Source organism: Dendrobates tinctorius, unplaced genomic scaffold (genome assembly GCF_039654945.1).
Source record: "Dendrobates tinctorius isolate UK_male_01 unplaced genomic scaffold, ASM3965494v1 ptg000028l, whole genome shotgun sequence".
Taxonomy (NCBI): domain Eukaryota; kingdom Metazoa; phylum Chordata; class Amphibia; order Anura; family Dendrobatidae; genus Dendrobates; species Dendrobates tinctorius.
Window position 1 is genome coordinate 95467369 of NW_027361696.1, and position 22026 is coordinate 95489394.

A 22026-nucleotide genomic window follows, 5' to 3' on the forward strand; every position below is an offset into this window, starting at 1 on the left:
TGACTAACACCTTACACAGCTGGACGCTCCTCATACAGTACCATCTCTCTGCTGGTATTTTTGGTACATTTTCCCAAACATGAGGAAGTATGGTGGAAAAGGCCGTGGACGTGGGCAGGGGAGCACAGCTGGTACTGATGGTGGTGGTGCATTGGCTGGTTCTTGCAAAAGCACAATAGAAGCTAAGGCAGGAGGTGTTGAGCCTGCGTCATCCTCTGGCCCAAGAAGGCCTGTAAGGTTGCCTTTTCTTGGAGTAGGAAAACCGCTTTTAAAGCCGGAGCATCAGGAACAGGTTTTGGCGTACATTGCCGAAACAGCCATCAGCTCTATTGCCTCCTCTTCTGAACGGTTGAAACCTGCAAGCACGGAGTCGTCAGTGCAGGGTTCTGGTCAAAGAAAACCCCTTTCCTTGTGTCCTTCACCCCCACCAAAAGTTAAGGATGCGGCAGCCCACACTTCAGATTACTTTTTGGAGCTCTTTTCACATACCATGCCTGGGTTATCCAGTCAAATCCTGAATTCCCCAGTCCAAGATGAATCTTACATGGAGTGCACTGATGCACAGCCACTGCTAGATGATTCTGCTGGTACATTGATCCACAGCACTACATTGCTCTCGCAGTCTATTGAGCCAGAATCTGACCCTGATGAAACTCAGGTGCCCCTTCCCACATGCTATACCATCTTACACGGTGACACAGAGGAAGGTAAAGAGGAAGGTGCTGATGACTTTGAAGAGGAGGTGATGGATGACCCAGTTCTGGACCCGGATTGGCATCCATTAGGGGAGGAGGGTGGCTCTGGCAATAGTTCAGATAAGGAGAAGGATCCGCAGCAGGCATTGGCATCGCAGCAGCGGTTATCTAGCAGGCCCGTAGCTGTCCTAAAACGTGGAACAAAAAGTAAAAGAGTTGCAGGACAGCTTGACCAGACGGTCAACTTAGCACAGCGTGCAAGGCCAGACAATGTTTACCATAGTAGGAAGAGTGCAGTGTGGCACTTCTTTGTCCAAAATCGTACTGATGAGGCAAAGGTTACCTGTAAGAAGTGCTGAAAGACCTTTAGCCGAGGTAAACAACTCAGAAATTTGAATACCAGTTGCATGCTTAGACATTTAATCAACATGCTCTTGCAAGCGTGGACGGACCACAAAACCTCAGGTAGAACATGTGCACCTGCTCCGACTGAAGGTAGCCAACAACGCTCCATCGCTACCGCCACTGTAAGACCACTGCCACCATTAAGCACATCACCAACACTAAATGTGGAGGTGTTGTCGCAAGGCCAAAGCATTCAGGGAATCACAATGGTTTTGCAACACAACACTAAATCTAGGCCATCACCACCAATACCATCACCAACCCCCTCTCACTCCATCCGGTCCACCGCTACTTCCCCCATATGCAGCTCTCCAGTCCAGCTCACCCTACCAGACACTCTGAGTAGGACAAGAAAGTACTCATCCTCTCATCCATGTACACTGTGTTTGAATGCCTACATTGCCAAACTAATCTCATTAGAGATGATGCCCTACCGTTTGGTTGAAAGCGAAGCTTTCTGCAACCTCATGGCCTACGCTGTCCCACGCTATAACCTACCCAGTCGTCACTTCTCTCAAAAGCCATCCCTGCCCTCCACCGGCATGTGAAATACCGCATTGTCCATGCACTAAAACAGTCAGTGAGTGGAAAGGTGCACCTCACAACAGATGCATGGACCAGTAGGCATGGCCAGTGCCATTACGTGTCCATCACTGCGCACTGGGTTAATGTGGTGGATGCAGGCTCCACTGGGGACAGCGCCGGTGGAACAGTGCTGCCTATCCCACGGTATAGGAAATAGTTGGCTGTAGGCTTTCGCTTCTCCTCCTCGTCTATCAGCGAAAGCTCGTCCACAGAGCACAGTCGCACAAGCACTACATCCGCAGCTGGCAGTGTTGCACACAAGGTGTCCCACTATCGAACAGCTAGTGGTAAGCCTCAGCAGGCTGTGTTAAAGATGATGTCTTTGGGCGACAACAGACACACCGCAGAGGTATTGGCCGAATACTTGCAGCGTCAAATAGAGTCATGGCTGGGCAGTCTACATCTTGAGGCAGGCAAGTTAGTCAGTGATAACGGCCGTGATTTTGTGGCAGCCTTAGCCCGTGCAAAACTCAGACACATACCTTGCCTGGCTCACACTTTGAACCTGGGTGGTGCAGTGCTTCCTTAATAATTATCCGGAGTTAACATCCCTGCTCCATAAGGTGCGAAGACGGTGCTCGCACATGCGTCCCTCGGTCATACACTCCAGTCGTATGCAGAAGCTGCAGCGATTGCTCCACCTTCCCAAGCACCACCTAATCATAGACGTTGCAACAAGGTGGAACTCCACCCTGCACATGGTTGAGAGGCTGTGCGAACAGAGGCAGGCTGTAATGCATTTGTGGGAGTATACACGGGCAGGCAGTTTGAGGGAAGACATGGAATTGTCGGTTGTGTAGTGGTCAAAGCTGAAAGACCTCTGTAAAGTCCTTCAGTGTTTTGAGGAATGCACATGGCTGGTAAGCGCAGACGATGCCTTCATAAGCATGAGCATCCCACTTATGCGTCTGATCATGCAAAGTTTGACACACATTAAGGATCAGGTGTCTGCAGCAGAGGAGGAGGAGGAGGGAAGCCTTGATGACAGTCAGCTATTGTCTGGTTAGGGAACTGTCCTGGACGAGGTGGAGGAAGAAGAGGAAGAGGAGGAGGAGGATGAGGGGGATGACTATTTTGGGCAGGAGGATGTTTCTCATGGGGCAAGAGAAAATGTTGGCGTTCCAAGGTCAGGTACAGTGTTTGTGCGTGACTGTAGGGATGTGGATTTGCCCGAAACTGCTCCTCCACCCACCGCGGGCAGTGCATCATTGACACCTGGAACATTGGCCCACGTGTGCGATTATGCCTTGTGGATCCTAAAAAGGGACCCCCGCATTGCCAAAATGATGAGGGATGACGACTGCTGGCTGGCCAGCATCCTCGATCCACGCTACAAAGGCAAATTACACAACATCATGCCGCAGGAGAACCTAGAAATAATATTGGCTAACGAACAAGCAACTCTGTTAAACCATTTGTTTGAGGCTTTTCCAGCACTCAGCAGCGGTGCTTGTTCTCCCATGAGCCGTAGTGGGCACAATGGAAGCGGTGTTCGTGATGCACACAGCAGAAGTGGCGTTGGAGACAGGGGTTTAATGACCATGTTGTGGAATGATTTCTCAAGTACCGCTCACACGACTGCTAATACTGCATTGATTAAAAGTGACAGGAGGCAGCAGTTGTCAACTATGGTTACAAACTACTTCTCCTCCCATATCGATGTTCTCCCTCACAGGTCATTCCTCTTTGACTATTGGGCCTCTAAACTGGATGCCTGGCCTGAATTGGCACAATGTGCCTTACAGGAGCTCGCTTGCCCTGCTGCTAGTGTGTTATCTGAAAGAGTCGTCAGTGCTGCTGGATCAATCCTGACAGGAAAAAGGACCCGTCTGTCAACCCAAAATGTTGATGATCTAACCTTCATTAAAATGAACCATGCATGGGTTTCAAAGGATTTTGCCCCACCTTCCCCTGATGACACATAGGTTACCAGAAAAGTGCCTCGGTTTTTTCCTCCTCTTCCTCAGACTTGCCCAATTACGCCCTTTGCAGCAGCTGAATGTCCAGCCAACACATCAACATATGCCAATTTTTAAACCTCCCTAACTGGACTGCCCACCCCTCCCCCAATGGCCGGGGTCAAGACCTGGTGCACCCGGGCAAGTGCCGTTGCTCTGAACAGGTGGATGGGCCCACTAATGGCCGACGGCAATGGCACAGGGCCCCTCATAGTACAATACAGTGTCTCAGACGGTGGGAGGGCCCACTCACCGTCAGACACACCAGCGTACTATGAGGGGCCCTGTGCCAGTACCGTCGACCACGATTGTGCCCCCCTGCTTGGTAATGGCCACAGCACTTGCAACTTGCAATACTTACCTCTCCCTGCTCCACCGCTGTGCAGTCTGGGCAGTTAAATCCTTCACAGGGACGGCCACTAGAAATTTGGTGAATTGATCAATGATGGTTAAGATGTAGCTATGGCCTGTCCTGCTGGCCTCTACCTTCAGATGATCAATGGCTACCATTTGAAATGGACGTCAACTTACAAGCGGATGCAGTGGTGGTTTATGATCACCTTTCACAGTTGTGATAGTCACAGACGTGTGACATTCCTGCCACCATTTTTCAATGTCTTCTCTCATGCCAATCCAATAGAATTGCCTACGGCCTGCGGCTTGTCTTTTGCATTCCAAAATGACCAGACACATCATGATAGGCAGTGAGGACCATGGGTACCTCTCTCCCTGTGATCACAATTTGATGGAGACGAATAACGGTGATGTGATCCACGCTACTGCGATAGAGCAATCCTTTCTTCACAAAGAACCTTTTTCGCTTTCTCCACAGACACAGTAATTGAGGGTCTGCATTGTCTCTGCAACATCTACCGGGAGGTTTTCCCACGATGAGTAATTCCAAAATTTCTGCTAACACTCGACTTTGCATCTATACTTGTATCCATGTAGTTTCCATTAGCGGAGATTCTGGACTGGCTTACTGAGATTGAAATATGTACGAAGATTTAAAAGTACCACAACACTGTATACTGGTGTACGCTATGAATACCTTTCCCTTTTTCTACTTTTTTAATTCTGGTGTAATACATAGTGAGCCTGTGAGTGTCTGTGTCTGACTCCGGAAGTATAGACAGAAATTTAACCCTAGACTGGACACACCTGGTATGTGCTGATGCAGTACCTTGTTTCAAAAATGATTATTAAGGTATCATCTGTAGGATAACCAACTGTTGGGGGGACCCTCTTCTTGCCGCAGACAAACACGAGACTGAGACAGAGTTTGTATTGAACAGGTCCGTTTTTAGTGCCCATCCTTCTGTCGACAACAGCAATTCACCACAGCCGTTTCACATTTCTCTGTACACAGGCCCCAATACCTTCACTTCCTTTGTAACTATAATCGTGGCATCCTCTGTGGCTCTTCCACTGTGGCTGGCCTAGGCCCAACCACCACAGCGCTGCACCAGTCTGAGCACACCGTCCGTATGATAGCCCCAGGCCATCTTCGTCTGCGGCTACCGTCCTCTAGGCCACCCCCCCATGACCACCTCAACTGTCCTTCCTCTCTGGAGCCTTTCCACTGTCTCTATTTCCTCAGCAGAACTTCCTCTTTACTGTGCTCCCTTCGCTGACTGACTCTTCCAGAACCTTCCCTCAGCCTTTTATACTTCCAGTTCTGGTAACACCGCCCACCATCACCTAACAGTTTCTCTGACCAATGGCAGTAATTCAGTCCCACTCCTACACTCTCCACTGCCCTCCAATGGGCAAGCTAAAACACTGCACCATTTCTCTTTATCTTAGCGGTTTCACACCTACACTGTGCTACACCTCTGCTTCTCACTACAGACTGGTTTGTCTGTCAGTCCACCTTCCCTACATCATCCATAGTGAATGAGCGTGTGTGAGTTACGCCTCTATATATACATTGAATCGCAGAAACAAATTTTTACACTATACTCGATACAGCTTGTATCTTGTTATACAGTACCTTTGTTCGACATTTAGCATTACGGTCAAATCCATACTGTGTAAGCGTCTGAGAGTGACTACGGGACTATTTATACGGAGATTCCAATTGTCCCCTAAAAAATATATACTTGCTATCTTGTTATCCAGGACCTTTTTTACAACATTTTTTATTATGATCAAAACCAAGCAGAGTGAGCAAGCAAAACCAAAAGGAAAAAACAATGTGTGTATATACCCTAATGAAAATAAATAAGTAAAAAAGCAAGTGCATCAAATAACATAGGGTACTTGGTAAACACTATTTTGATCAAAAAAGTATAAAGCTGTCCCACCACGGCAAGGTGTACCCATTTGAGACAGTAACTACACTAACGGTTAAAACCTACCTAGTGTGAATAGTGGCAGAGTCTCTGAGTCCCAAATGGACATCCAGCTTCAGAGGGACTATAAGTGAACTACACAGCTCAGTAGAAAGGAGGCCACACCCTATTTGTACTGAATACAAAAATGCTGAAGAAAAAACAAAAAACTGAACTGGAGTCGAATTGAATGACATGCATGATGTAAAAGCATGTTCACACTATCCATAAAAGCAAGCAAAACCAAAAGGAAAAAACAATGTGTGTATATACCCTACTAAAAATAAATAAGTAAAAAAGCAAGAGACTCTGCCACTGTTCACACTAGGTAGGTTTTAAGGTGTAGTTACTGTCTCAAATTATATATGTATATACCCTTATTTTCATTAGCGTATATACACACATTGTTTTTTCCTTTTGGTTTTGCTTGCTTTTATGGCCAGTGTGAACATGCTTTTACATCATGCATGTCATTCAATTCTACTCTGGTTCAGTTTTTTGTTTTTTCTTCAGCATTTTTGTATTCAAATAGGGTGTGGCCTCCTTTCTACTGAGCTGTGTAGTTCACTTATAGTCCCTCTGAAGCTGGGTGTCCGTTTGGGACCCAGAGACTCTGACACTATTCACACTAGGTAGGTTTTAACTGTTAGTGTAGTTATTGTCTCAAATGGGTACACCTTGCCGTGGTGGGACAGCTTTATACTTTTTTGATCAAAATCATGTTTACCAAGTACCCTATGTTATTTAATGCACCTGCTTTTTTACTTATTTATTTTCATTAGGGTATATACGCACATTGTTTTTTCCTTTGGTTTTGCTTGCTTTTATGACCTGTGTGAACATGCTTTTACATCATGCATATCATTCAATTCTACTCCAGTTCAGTTTTTTTGTTTTTTCTTCAGCATTTTTGTATTCAGTACAAATAGGGTGTGACCTCCTTTCTACTGAGCTGTGTAGTTCACTTATAGTCCCTCTGAAGCTGGGTGTCCGTTTGGGACCCATAGACTCTGCCTCTATTCACACTAGGTAGGTTTTAACTGTTAGTGTAGTTACTGTCTCAAATGGGTACACCTTGCCGTGGTGGGACAGCTTTATACTTTTTTGATCAAAATCATGTTTACCAAGTACCCTATGTTATTTAATGCACTTGCTTTTTTACTTATTTATTTTCATTAGGGTATATACACACATTGTTTTTTCCTTTTGGCTTTGCTTGCTTTTATGGCCAGTGTGAACATGCTTTTACATCATGCATGTCATTCAATTCTACTCCAGTTCAGTTTTTTGTTTTTTCTCAAACTGAGTGAGGGTCTGAGGGTGACTACGGAAATATATACCGATATTTTCAATTTGGCCAACACTGTATATAGCAGAACGCTTCTGATATAGTAACCTTTTTAGCTATTTACGGTAGATTCTGGTGTAATCCATAATGAGCCCGTAAACATCTGTCTGTTACTCCAGCAATATATTTGGAACTTTAAAATTACCCCAACACTGTATACCGCTGTATGCTTGTGTTACATAACCCATTTACAGCTTTTCATATTCTTGTGTAATCCACTCTGGGCCTGAGAGAGTTTGTGTCTGCCTCCTGAAATGTATACAGAGAATCAGAATGTTTACACTATACTATATATACCTTGTATCTGGTGATACTGTACCCTTCTTCAACTTGTTATTTTATTGGGTAATCCATACTGAGCCTGTGAGCATCTGTGTATGCCTCATGAAATATATATGGAGATTTACTGTTATCCATAGACTGTATAGAGCTGTGCGCTTCTGATACAGTACCATATATCTGCTGGTATTTTGGGTCCATTTTCAAAATTATGAGGAAGTATGGTGGAAGAGGACATGGATGTGGGCGTGCAGGGCCACCTGGTACTGATGGTGGTGGTGGTGCATCTGCTGGTAGTGCCAAAAACACAATAGCAGCTAAGGCAGGAGGTGTTGAGCCAGCATCATGGTGTAGCTCTGGAAGGCCTGTAAGGCTCCCTTTTCTTGGAGTAGGTAGACTGCTTTTAAAGCCGCAGTATCAGGAACTGTTTGTGGCTTACATTGCTGAAACAGCCTCCAGCTCTATCGCCTCCTCTTCTAAAGTTGTAAAAAATGCAAGCACTGAGTCCTAACTGCAGGCTTCTGGTCAGGAGCAACCCCTTTCGTTGTGTCCTTCACACACACCAAAAGTGAAGGATGTGGAAGCACACACCTCAGATTACTCCATGGAACTCTTTTCACATACCATGCCTGGGTTAATTAAAAATAGGGCCCATCATGTACTGGAGCAATGTAAATGGGGAAGATCAGACACTGGAGCAGCATCTAAGGGGCCCATTATACACTGGAGCATTACAAATGGGGCCCATTATATATGGAGCATTATTAGGGCCCATGATACACTGGAGCATCATCCATGAGGCCCATCATGTACTGGAGCAGTGTAAATGGGGCAGATCAGACACTGGAGCAGCATCTAAGGGCCCATTATATACTGGAGCATTACAAATGGGGCCCATTTTATATGGAGCATTATTAGGGCCCATGATACACTGGAGCATCATCCATGTGGCCCATCATGTACTGGAGCATTGTAAATGGGGCAGATCAGACACTGGAGCAGCATCTCAGTGGCCCATTAGACTCTGGAGCATTACAAATGGGGCCCATTATATATGGAGCATTATGTGGAGCTCATCATATCCTGTATGGAACATTATATGTGACCAATTATTCTGTATGGAGAAATATATGGGGCTCATTATTCTGTATGGCGCACAATGTGGTGGCCATAACACTGCATGGAGTAATATACTGTCCTGTTTTTGAACTATTGTACAATTTAAAATAGATCAGTCATGTCATGTAAGCAGTGAAGTATGTGTCATTGTACTATACCTATATTTCTGTGGTGTATCGGAGCATCATGAGTTGTGGTATGTATTAAAGGGGAGCACTGTCACTCGTTGGCCCTGGGCACACGAAAACCTGAAGCCAGCCCAACCCCCCCCACAACTTTAGCCAAATAACCCCCAGTTTTCAATGCGTAACTATTATTAGGAAGTAAATTAAGGTTGACAAGCTTCAGTTATAAGAATTGATGTTTTTGGCATTGAAATGGGCACTGTAGGTGTGTTTACTGTCTTCCACTCCCTGCCGACTTTGCTTCCCCATTGACTTGCATTGGGTTTCATGTTTCTGTCGGCCTTCGACTTTTCCCTATAGTCGGCCGATTTTGTTCGACCCGACTTTTTGCGATAGTCGGGTTTCATGAAACCCGACTCGACCCGAAAAAAGGCAAAGTCGCTCTTTTCTAGCCAGGAAATAATGGGGCAGCAGCTTGACCACGGCTACCTCCCTCCAGCACCTTACATCAATAAGTCCCATTTTTGTCTTGGATGCAATGATAAGTGGAAATTGGTCTGGAGCCATTAAGATGCCTTAGCGAGGGAGCGTGAAGTATCCTGGAGCTGTAAATCAACACAAGGTCACATGTTGCTCGTGCTACTGTGAGAAGCCTACATGGTCTAAACATGCTACCATGGCTTGCAGTATTTCCGAACTTGTCTTGCATTGAGCACTTCTGGGACGTGATTTTTTTGCCAATTGCCAATTGATATCAGTCAAGGTGTGTAAGTACGGTGATTTCTGTACATGCCTGTCATAGTCATCACTGAATAATTTGAGATATTCTGAAAATTTAGTTTCAATTTTCCCATAATTTGCATATAATTACCGTGCTTATCCATTGTGTGATTTACATATATCCAGGGCGTTTCCTCCTCCTGCAATGTTGGGGAATGTATGGATAGAAAGAAATAAAGTACCCAAGAGACATTTATTTTAGAACTTTCCAGTCCATATATTGTAGTTATCAATCATACTTGAACAAACATTATCTGAATGAGTGACGTCTGTAGATATTTCCAGGTTTGGACCAGAAAAAATTGCCTGAAACGAGTTAGTAATAACTAGTAGTTTAGCCAGTTTACAAATCTTCAGTCATATTTCTACCAAGCTGACAGGTTTAACATCATTTTTGCCTATTCCTCACCCCTTTCACTTGAGAAAGTCAATAAGCAGGTATATAGAAGAATTCAGCTTCAGGCATGGCTGGAGAAACTCTGCAACATGATTTTTTATATTACTGAACAAGACAGCAACCCAATAAGGTCTACTATATGCTATCTTGCTACAGTTATATCTATTCTCTACACGTGAATTCTGATAGGAGCAACTCCTTTACTGAAGTTCATAAACGTTTTGAGGAGCCCATTACTCCAATCCTGTGTATACAGTTTTACACCTTAATCCATCTGTGACAAGCAATCTGACTGATGAAGGTCTAGATATGACCAAAACGTTTACAGACTGCAACAATAAAAAACTCTTTTGCAATGACATACTAAGTTGAGTGCCAAATTCTTTATTTTACCTGCCCCTTTTTCCTGACCCATAAATGTGAACTTGGATGAAAATGCACAGTCTGAGGACAAAGTATTGACAGCACCATGCACATGAAACCTTCCTAGACCCCGAGGGAAGAAGAATTGGCAAGTATGTTGTATCGAAAAGAAATGTCAGTGTGGGATGATTACTTATATTTACTGGCATATAATTTAGCACCAAGTTTCATACCTATAGTTGATCATTACATTTAGTTTATGGGAAGTATGTAATCAGGCATCTCCTTACTACAACATCACCTACAAAGAACTTTTATGAGTTAACAAAAAAGCCCAGTTTTAAGAGACACTCAAAAAATCATCACACAAAAAATGTATAATAGATTTTATTATTAATATATAAAAATACATATAAGTACAAAACCAGTGACTATATATAAGGTGGAAGACTAGGCAGCGGAACCACCCGACACAAAGTACAACACCACACAAAATTGTGACCAGAGAGCAAAGTCTAGTGCAGGACACATAGGTACAGGGCTTTTTAATAAAGTGCATGTGCGTTTTAAGTACCAAAATCTCACAATGGTGGTGTTGAAACATCATATATTGTCAAAGCAACTGGGAGAAAACTCCCTATACTCATTACTAACACCCACCAAAAGAAGGCAAGATCGCCCTATCCGTACTGTCATTTGCAGCTATGCCCAAATAATCACACTAGCAGTGTGAGTGCACAATGATAGTATATCTTACCCATGTGGGGGGGTCGAGTGGTGCTGGCTCTGCCCGACGCGTTTTGCTCAAAGTGCTTCCTCGGGGGGCTGTATGGCCTATGTTATGGGCCAGGAACCTTTTATACCAGCATGAATTCAATAATGCCCGGTGTGTGCGGCCATCATGGCGGCGCATGCGTGGTGGACGCGATGTCCCCGCCGTGTCATTTCCGGCCATCCCGGATGTCGACGCGCGTCATAGCGTCCATGTAACCATGGAAGCCCGACGAGCACCGACACTGTATGGATGCCTTTTACGGCACGGCAGGCGCGCGCACAGCGCATGCGCCTCCCAAAACAGTCAAAAGAAATCAGCAAAGGGGTAACAATACTAATGCAGATTTAATCCTTATATCCCAGTAAACTTTAAATCACGCATAAAAGGGATGTAATACATGTCAGGAAAGAGGGTAACATACAATTTATCATGATGATACCACCATGCATAATTTATATAAATGTGCACATATAACACAAAAAAATATATATGAAAAGAAAACATAAAAAAGATATATAACACAGATATTGCTCGTATGGTTGAAGAGGTATGGGCAGAAGTAGCATGCAACAGCGCATTAACCGCAGTATCTTTGCGAAAAATATCCGTCAGAACTCTGCACTCCCCATCAACCACAGTCTTGATATCCAGAAATTCCAGAATTTTAGCGTCAATCTTGTGTGTCAATTTGATATTAATTTTATTTTGGTTGAGTTCATGGATGAAGTCCTGAAGGCCAGCCTCGGACCCCTGCCAAATCAAAAAGATGTCATCAATGAACTGGTACCAGCACTGCGCATGGGATGCGGCCTACGCGCCGCCACCGAAAACCTCACGCCCCCACTACCCCAAAAAGAGGTTTGCGTATGCCGGTGCACAGGCCGCACCCATCGCAGTACCCCGTTGTTGTAAATAGTACTGGTCCTTAAAAGTAAAATAATTGTGTGTCAGCACAAATTCCAAAAGCTCCAGGATCAGTGAGCGCAAAGCGGGTTCATAGTTGCTCATGCCCAAGAAGTACTCCACCGCCAACAGGCCATCTGAATGTCGAATGCTAGTATAAAGCGATTCGACATCAATAGTAGCTAGGAGCATATCTGAATCAATACACAGGCCATCAATCTTCCACAGGACATCCATAGTGTGTCTCTGACATGGGAGGGGAGCGACTCAACCATAGGTTGTAAATAATGATCTATGAATTTACAAATGGAGTCGCATAACCCTCCGATGCCAGAGACAATTGGACGCCCTGGGGGTACCAAAGGATCTTTATGTACCTATGGTAATAGATAAAATGTGGGGATAACCGGGTTTTCAACCATCAGACCATTAAATATTTTCTTGGGGATTATACCCTGTGTTAATGCCTCATCCAAGATTCTGAATAATTCTCCCTGGAACTTCTCAGTCGGATTACCCGACAGCTGGGTATATGCCTCCCGGTCTCTCAGCTGTCGGAATGCCTCTCTTTCGTTCATCCCTGATGGCCAAACGACCACGTTCCCCCCCTTATCTGCTGGTTTAATTACAACGTCCTAGACTACTAAGTTCCTTTATTGCTTTTCGTTGGACATTAGTAAGGGTACCGTTACACTTAGCGATGCACCAGCGATCCCAACAACGATATGGATCACTAGTGCATCACTAAGTGGTCGCTACTGGGCTGCCAAACAGGCAGTTCTCACCAGCGACATAGCAGCGGTCTGGGGTCGCTACTTACCTGTCAGACGCTGCGATCCTGACGTCCTCCCGCCCGCGTCCACGCGACGCTCGTCGGCACCACAGGATGCCCAGCAGGAAGCGCCCGACAAGAAATGGTCCAGGACGTTCTCGCGCGATCAGCAATAATCAGCAGGGGAGCCGGTCGGAGGTAAGTATCACATGTAGCGATATCGCTAGCAATATCGCTGCTACATCACAAAACCAGTGATGTTACAGTGCTATTGCTAGCGATATTGCTATGTGTAACGGGCCCTTAAGATTCTGTCCTCCTCTCTTTTTAGGTAGATTCCTAAAGTCCTCAAGGACCAATTTGTTAAAGATATCCACCTGCGGGCAACTAGAAAAGGAGGGGAACGTGGTCGATTTGGGGAGGATAGATATAGGAAAGGTACCTGTATTATAGGAAGGTATGCCAGTCTCCAGTTCCTCCAAGATGGTTAAGGCTTCTTGTTCTTGGATGGTAGGTAAATCCTCACAGCCCTCATGTTTAAGATGTATTTTGCGCAAAATCACTTTCCTTAGGAAAAGTTGCAAATCCTTCATTGCTGAGAAGAAGTCAAAGGAATTAGTGGGAACAAATGATAAACCTTTACTTAAAACCTCTAATTGAGGCTCTGAGAGAATGTGATTGGATAAATTTATTACCTCTAGGCTGTTTTTTGACTTCTTCTCCAGTGATTGTGGTGGAGTAAGTTTTCTTTTATGCTGTCCTTTCCCCTTTCTTGGGCCAGATTTCACATTTCCGAATCTTTTATTCAAAAGAGATGGGAAGGAGGGCCCAGCCGGCCCCTCCTCATACATAGAGGATGCCGCTGAAAATGAATTGCGATGAATTTTAGAAGCCCCCCTGGCTGGTGCCTGTTTCCTCCTCCATTTATACACATGGTCATTAGAGTAATCAGCCACATCTCTCTGGTATTTTTAAGTTTTTGAGGTAACACTATCCTTCTCCCACCTTGTAAAATCATCCTCCAGATCTTTATTCAATTTAGCAAGGGCTTCAGTTGTCAGTTTCTCTTTTAAACTAATCTGGAGAGAACCAATTTCAATCTCCAGTTCCTTAAGTATTTTATCATTCGATTTAATCAGAAGACCCATGAAGCCTCTTGAGCAATTGGAGGACAATTCCTCCCATTGTTTTTTAAAAACTTCATCTTCAGTAGAAAAAGAAAGAAAAACTTCTACCCGAAGTCCCCTAGGTACCAGGCCTTTATCTATATATCGCTCCAGAAACGATTTGTTCCACCATAACCTCGTTTTTTTTTGTTTAAAAAGTTGTTTTAATTTTAATATTTGATCCTCAGTTTCTCTTGAATTAACAGCAACACTCTGGTCTCCACCAAATACCTCATTTAGTTTTGTAAGCCACGCTTTTTCGCGGGTCTTATGATCCATATGATCAGGTAGAAAGGCTGTGAATATACACAGAAAAACAATTAATTTAGCACCAAGATTCATACCTATAGTTGATCATTACATTTAGTTCATGGGAAGTATGTAATCAGGCATCTCCTTACTACAACAACACCTACAAAGATGATTACTTATTTACTGGCATATTGTATATATTTTTGCACAGGTCACTAAGGAAATATGAAACTGGATCAGGAGCTGAGCCTGCTTCATTCCAAGAAATTGCTGGTTGTATTATATAGGCAGCATGTGTCTGTACATGAACTTGCACCAATCACTGCAATTTAACCCATCCTGCTGTCAATATCTGACAGTGGCAGTTAAATGATGCCATTGCTGATGCACACACACTCCACTTCCTGTTGCTCCCCACAAAGTAATCACAGGGAAGCAATAGGTTATTACAGAAACCATGGGCCCGTAACTGCCATCTTAGCCCTCCTGTTAAGCTAAGTCACAGGCTGGACTTCATAGGAGAACCACCATTTCGCTATATATTGCAATATTGTGGAGATGCAGTTTATAGTATAAGCAATCAAACAATCCCAGGTTCAAGACCACTGAGGAGACTAATAAAAAAAAGGTTTAAAAAAATATAAAAAAAAAATTGTCCCATTTGAGACCCCTCTCAAATGAAACTTCACAGAAAGAAAAAAAAAAAAACAGATATAGGAATTAGTTGTATTGGGAGAGTGGTGGGTAAATTTACATTAAAGTAAGTGTTTAGGGCTTAAAGGGATTGTCCGGTCCCAATCAATACAAGTGTATGGAGCAAGGCCACGCCCACTGGCCAGGAGTATGTATAGCTCATACATACTCTCCGGTCCCAGGTCTGAAACCCACAAATCCTCGTAGCGCATAGTGCGTGTGTTCAGCGAATTCACAAATCTGCAGTTACTCAGAGCTACTGCAGACTTAACGATTTGCACCCCACAATCCCTTTATAGGTAGGTTTTTATAAAGGGCATGATAAATATCGGGTAGCCCCTTTAAAGGGTTAAGGAACATATAGCAGAAATGAAAGCTTCATTTAGGGGATCATAGAGAAAATGATATCGAGAAGCTAAAATTGAGTGCAACTTTCTTTACCCTTTTCTCTTGCCTCTACCCAAAACCACAGGAACAGGACTGGAGTCATACATTAGGCAGCGCGGTGTAAGAAGCCATTATGGGCATGAAAGCTTTTCTATGTTGAGTAAATAACAATTCCAGGAACATCCATAGATCGTATTGATTATTCTAACAAAGACAAGGTCTGTCTGATAATCAGGCTACACATGGGATCTGCGTTATCACAATCCATCCTCCGATGTGACAATAAGAGGTAAATTATCTCATTGTGTTTGTTGTGAATGTTAATAGTAGTCTGTCGCCAAGTGTTCGTGTACTAACAATAACCCTCATTGTTATGTATAACCTGATAATAGGAAATTCTGAATGTAGAATGAATTGCTATCTGCTGTGTAATAGGTGTGATACATAGATATGTAGGCCAGTAGATCATTATGGGAAGTGCTTGGGAACAGATCTCTACCTTCTTACCTATCTGTAATATGTATCTTCACTGCGACTCTGTTTAGCATATACTATTCTGTGACAACTTAAAAGGGTTTTCCATGATTTTTACATTCATTTCCCATCTTTAGGTTAGGACATTAATATCTATTTGATAGGGGAGTGATACCTGGCCCGTTTACTGATCGGTCGTTCCCAGTGTTGACCAGGAATGCTTTGTTGTGAAGCTGCACAGCTCAGTCAACTGTACAGTGACCGAACAGGGGTACTGCACATGGCCTCCTATCAATTTTGAATTGGGGGTGGATATCCAGTACTTAGGTGCAGCCACTGTACTGTTGACGGAGCTGTGCTGTCCAGTACCGGAACTGAGCACTTTCAGCCACCTGAAATAGTTAATTGACAAAAGTGCAGGGTGTCTCACCCCCATTGATCAGATATTGATCGCCCTCCCTGCAGATAGGCCATCAATTCAAAAGCCCTAGACAACTCCTTTAAAAACTTACCATGCAGTTAATTTTTATTTCATAAACCAATAGTGCATGTGAAAAGAATTAACTATGTAATATATCTTATCAGAGAAATTCACTTCTTTCTCCTTCAGGACCAGGACCGATCATTCACTCTGAATTCATGAGTATAGTCTGTAAAATCCGTTTCCAGTGGAGACAAATTTCCCCATTACCGAGATAGGAGATGACAGTTGGTGCTTTTAAAACTCCATGGAGGGGAAGAGATAGAGGCAAGAGATGAGCGACTTTGCCTTTTTTAGGGTCGAGTCGAGTTTCACGAAACCCGACTTTCTCAAAAGTCGAGTCGAACAAAATTGGCCGACTATAGGGAAAAGTCGGGAAAAGTCGTGAAGCACGAAACCCAATGCAAGTCAATGGGGAGAATAGTCGGCAGTGAGTGGAGGACTGTAAACACACCTGGCATGAATTTTAACCCTAGAGGCGGTGAAATCTCTCACTCTCTCTTCTCCCTCTCCCCCTCTCTCTCTCTCACTCCCACTCCCGCTACGCTACGCTCCGCTTCTCTCATTGGCTGAAAAAAGTTATGTGCAAGCATTCGGCGAAACCCGACTTTGGCGCTTGGGTCGCCGACCGCATGGCCGACTTCACACTGTGGTCGGGTTTCGTTTCATGAAACCCGACTTTGGCGAAAGTTGGCGACTTTTGAATCTGACCGACCTGTTTCGCTCAACTCTACTAGAGGCAGACACAGACATTATGCCGCAAGTTTTCTTGAAAATATGGTTAGTTCTCCATAGAACTTTATGGAAAAGGCTGTACTTACTGAAGACAGGTTTTACCTATGAATTGAGAACTTTTGAGAATGAAAAGCTCAATCCAGGAGAAGCAGATTTCTCTGATAAGATATATTACAAAGTTTCTTATTTTCATATGTAATATTAATTTAGGAAATAAAAAATTACTCTTTAATAGAAGGAAGAAGAGGCAGCTAATAACACTAGTCAACCATAAAGTGATATTAGGAACCTAACAGAATGTCTGGTCCGACTCTCTATAAGTCTATCTAGAAGTCTTTCTTGCTTCCTCTCTGTTACCTTTATATTGCAAATAAGTCAACTGATCTGCTGGAGGAGAAAACACTTCCTGGTTGCTGCCGGTAGCTGCACGACCTGCTGGTGCGTCTCTTGTGTCTGGCGTTATGACAGGAAGAACAAAGGCAGTGAGAGCAGGTGGAGAGCAACAAGGTACAGAGAGCCAGTCACTTACAGCTATGCTGACACCTTTCCCACAGTCGCTCACAGATAAAATCAGTAAAAATATTTTCTGTTTCTGCCTACAAGTCTTCAGTCGGAGTTGAATCTGACAAGCACGGCTCAGAATATTCATGGGATTTTTAGGATAATTTCAAATTATTACGAACTTGAAAAGGAGAAACAAGTGGCTCCATAATAAAACCAAGACTGACGAGATGGAAAATAAGACTCCCGACGGGAAAATGATGGCTGAGCATAGAAGATCCTGTGGACTATCTGCACATTGAGACGTCTTTCCAGGTACTATGTTGTTATCATTGTTATTTGTGTACTTTATGAGGTCCCCGTAATATGCCGGTAGGGCGCAGAGTTACTTTGAGTAAATGTTTTGAAATTTCATAAAAATATATCTTCTAATACGTTGTTAACAAAATTTTCCCTATTAGAAGCTGATATCTACGACTTCGGCCGATCGTTGAAGGCCAGGACAATTTATTATTGGATGGCTATCGATCCGGCATGTCTACTTTCAGACTGCCAATCGTATTGTCGTCTGTAGTTAAGACACCACCAGAAATATGGGTCTCTCACAGAGAACAGAGGAGGGCTAGGGAACAGAAAGAGGCAATAAGATTCTAGCCGACAAGCATTGGGATAAGTAAAGAGGATACGCTCACCTCATTCAGTTGTGTGAGACACAACATCGATACCGTATATAGAACAACTGCTGCAGCCCCACGGGTTGAAACAACTGGTAAATGGTCAGTAGGGGAAGGAGAGGTGGGTATTCTACACTGTTGATGAGGATCAAAACGAATAATCAAAGGAAAGTTCCATGAACCAGATGATGTGTAGATATGGTTTTATTTTGAACGTGTTTCTAAATCATCCGACCTCTTCATCAAATTGGGAAGCTGTACAAATGACGCTCTTAATCAGATTAATCAGATATTTTTTTCCTGATGAAGAGGTCGGATGATTTCAAAACGAGTTGAAAATAAGACCATATCCACACCTTATCTGGTTTGCGGAACTTTCATTTGATTGTTTGCTTGGAACCTCATCAGTAGCCCAGAATATCCACCTCTCCTTCCTATATCGGCTGTGTGTGGCACAGCCAGCCAAGATGGCTGCCAGCTGAATGATCATCTGTAGCATCATTAGGCCGGCAGTCATCTGATGTGTATGGTCGGCTTTATCCCACAAATCAAGCCGGACACCAGAGGGAATTTCAGTTGTCGTTCTGGTTTTGTGATAAGCAGACTGTAGACTGTCAATAAAAGTCGGTTGCTTTAAAATAGGACTATTGAGAGTCAGCTCTCAGACTGATGCAGAAAAGTCAAAGGCCGCCTATGAAATTTACATGACGCCAACAAAGGCCCTGGATGGGTATTGTCTGGAGTTTTGTTTTTTGTAGGCAACTCAGTAATCTTTTGCTTTTGCTTCTGGCCCAGAACGTACTAAGAGGGGAAACGTCAGGCTGTTACTTTTATTGTGTACTTGGTGTCAGAAGTGTAAATTGATACACCTGGACCCCTGGGTAAAATATTTCATGGTTTCCCCCAATCATCATGTCTAAATCATAATACAGCGGTCCTGTCCAGCACCATTGTGCCAGATGTGTATTGGGCCCTTCAGACACCAAGACGTAAGTGCAGCTGCAATCCCTATACCCACTATAACTTTTCTCCATGTCTGCACAGTGTTCATTTCACGCAAATTTTGTTTTTAGCTGTGCATCCGAGAAACCAAAGGATTTTTGTGCCATAGTTTTGCAAACGGATGCAAGTCACTGCAAATTTGTATTACTACTACTTTTCAATACTAAATTTTATCCCAGTTTTGTGGACGTCTAATAATGCTAAAATATAACATTTTGCTGTTTTTTTGTGACATCATCTCAAAATTGAAATTTGGCCTTAAGTCATACCTCAATCATTTCAATAAACGTATTGTCTCAAAAGATTTGTGGCAAAAAACTTGTTTTAAAACCGGCCATGATATACACATTGGGGGGATCTTAATGTCACAAGGCTGATCAAGATAAAACTAGAGTGGCAGACGGAAACTGTGCCCCATTCATCTCAGCGGTGCACACAATATATGAAATTTGGTGGTTTTGCCGAACATGTTTCTTTTCCTCCACCGCCACTTTTTTTCTGGCTTATTATTAACCAGTATTTAGCCTGACATGATGATGCACACTCGACATCAGACACTTTTCCAATCAGTCTAGTAAGGTGGAAAAAATTAGAAAAATTTGGGTGGTTTTGAGCACATTTTTGAAAGGTAAATTTTCCCTACTATCAATAACAGTAATAATAATTTCTTTGGTATCTATGATACTATATCTTTCAGATTTGACTCATAGGAGTATATTTACCATAGTATAAGTTCACATTCACATTTGCATTCACAGCATAAAATGAAGGGTCATATATCTTGGCCAAAAGACCCCTCGTACTAGCAATTGATAGGCATTACATGACACAGATCCCTCCAGCATCTGCAGATATGCTTCACTGACATGTCCTGTGTCAAGGTGAACTTCCTTTTAAGAAATTCTAGCACTTTTTAGCTATATTAAAGCCCTCTTCACACATAGCGAGATCGCTGATGCGTCACCGATTTTGTAACGCAGCAGCGATATCGCTAGCGATCACGCTACATGTGACACGTACCTGCGACCCCGCCCCCGTTGGATATCGCTGATCGCGCGAGATCGTCCTGGTCCATTTCTCATCGCCGGCTTCCTGCTGGTGCCGACGAGCGACGCGTGGATGCGGGTGGAAGACGTCATCAGAGCTGCGTCTGACAGGTAAGTAACGACCGCCGACCGCTGCTGCATCGCTGGTGAGATCTGCCTGTTTGGCAGCTCACTAGCGACCATTTAGCGATACACCAGCGATCCTGACCGGGTCGTATCGTTTGCGGGATCGCTGGTGCATCGCTAAATGTAACGGGACCTTAAGCATTTAAAACGCTTTTTTGTTACTTTTTTTTAAATGTTTTTATTTTTTTCCTTCACAGCACAAACTTTATTTTAAAAAAAAGTAGTGATACTGCAATTTTCACACTGGCCATTGGGGCTTTTTTAGACTTTCAGGAAAATTTCTGAGCAAGGCTGCTTATCATCAGAGGCAGGACTATAATGTCAGGTAACACCTCAATACACAGCGGAGAACACCGGATCTGTCAATCACAAAAGTTGATTCATCCATCAATTCATCAATCACAAAAGACCTGACCCAGTTTTTTTTTTTTTGCACATGCACATTAGATGCTTCAATACAAAACATAGGGTTTGAATGTCAGATCTTTTTGGCTAATGTACATTTGTTGTTTCCTAAAACAACAGGAAATATAACTCTGAAATAGCCCCAATGGCCAGTGTGAAATCTGCAAGATTATTCATTTTATCTTTCAATAAAGATCATGATGTGAAAAAAATACTAAATATTAAAAGAAAATACATATAACACTTTCAACAATAGGTTATTTTCTGATTAACGTATATCTTCGCTTTAAAGAATCACTTTAACATATAATGAGATTAATCAAGGAAGATCTCGTAATCCTTGACTAAAATCTATTTGCAGCTTGCTTGGTCGCCTGCTGTGAGTGCGCCACATTTTCCTTATATCTCTTTTGATTACTGTCCTCCAATGAGTTAAAATTTCATTGCAGCAGAAGAGAATCATTACATAGTAATAAAAATATCCGCAGTCTTATATTGTTTACATCAGAGTATGGGACGCTGCAGCCAGTAATTATCACTGCTCGTTTGATATCCAGTATCCGCCCTTCACAATTCCGTGTTAATGGATAAATACAGCCAAGTTGGCGTCGCGTACTGTATGTGCTGCTGGGAAAACAATCGTCTTTAAAGTGAAGATAAATGATACAGCAAATTAACGCCCTTTTCTCACTTTATACTGTGTTGTTTAACATTTAGTATTTTGATGCAAGATCTTGAATCCAGTAGATTCAATAAAGGGGTTGACCGGGACTTTAACATTGATGGTCTATCCTTAGGATAGATCATCATTGTCTGAGTGGTGGGGGTGTGACAACCGGCACCTCCGCTGATCAGCTGCTCCCAGTGTTGGCGGAAATGGTCAGCTATGGAGCAGCACAGCTCCGATGACAGTATAGTGGCCGTGGTTGGGTACTGCACATCCTCCTCTTATTCAAATAAATAAGGGGGTGGATGTGCAGTACCCGGCTGCGGCCACTATTCTGTCAACAGAGTTGTGCTGTGCAGCTCCGGACCATAAGTGATCAGTTCCAGCCACAGTCGACACCTGGAGCAGCTGATCTCTGGAGGTGACGGATGTCACACCCCCACTGATCAGAGATTGATGACCCTTCCTAAAAATGGGCCATCAGTGTTAAAGTCCCGGTCCCGGACAAACCCTTCCTCATTTAATGCCCCTCGCAAATCTCATTATTAAGTTGAGGGTTAGACAGCACCTTTTGTCGCCC

At 43.5% G+C, this 22026-nt stretch overlaps 1 protein-coding gene across 2 annotated transcripts in view; it reads left to right on the forward strand.

Moving 5' to 3' along the window:
* Positions 1-6936: 6936 nt before the first annotated feature.
* Positions 6937-22026, forward strand: part of FAM83E (family with sequence similarity 83 member E) — a 177169-nt gene continuing 162079 nt past the window's right edge. The window contains exons 1-4 of one of the 2 annotated variants that reach the window (XM_073571184.1): positions 6937-7005; positions 15421-15624; positions 17401-17532; positions 17629-17841. The gene's annotated coding sequence lies outside the window, so the exon portion shown is untranslated. Of the gene's footprint in view, positions 7006-15420; positions 15625-17400; positions 17842-22026 lie in introns of both variants that reach the window. The other variant, XM_073571183.1, reaches the window with a different exon arrangement.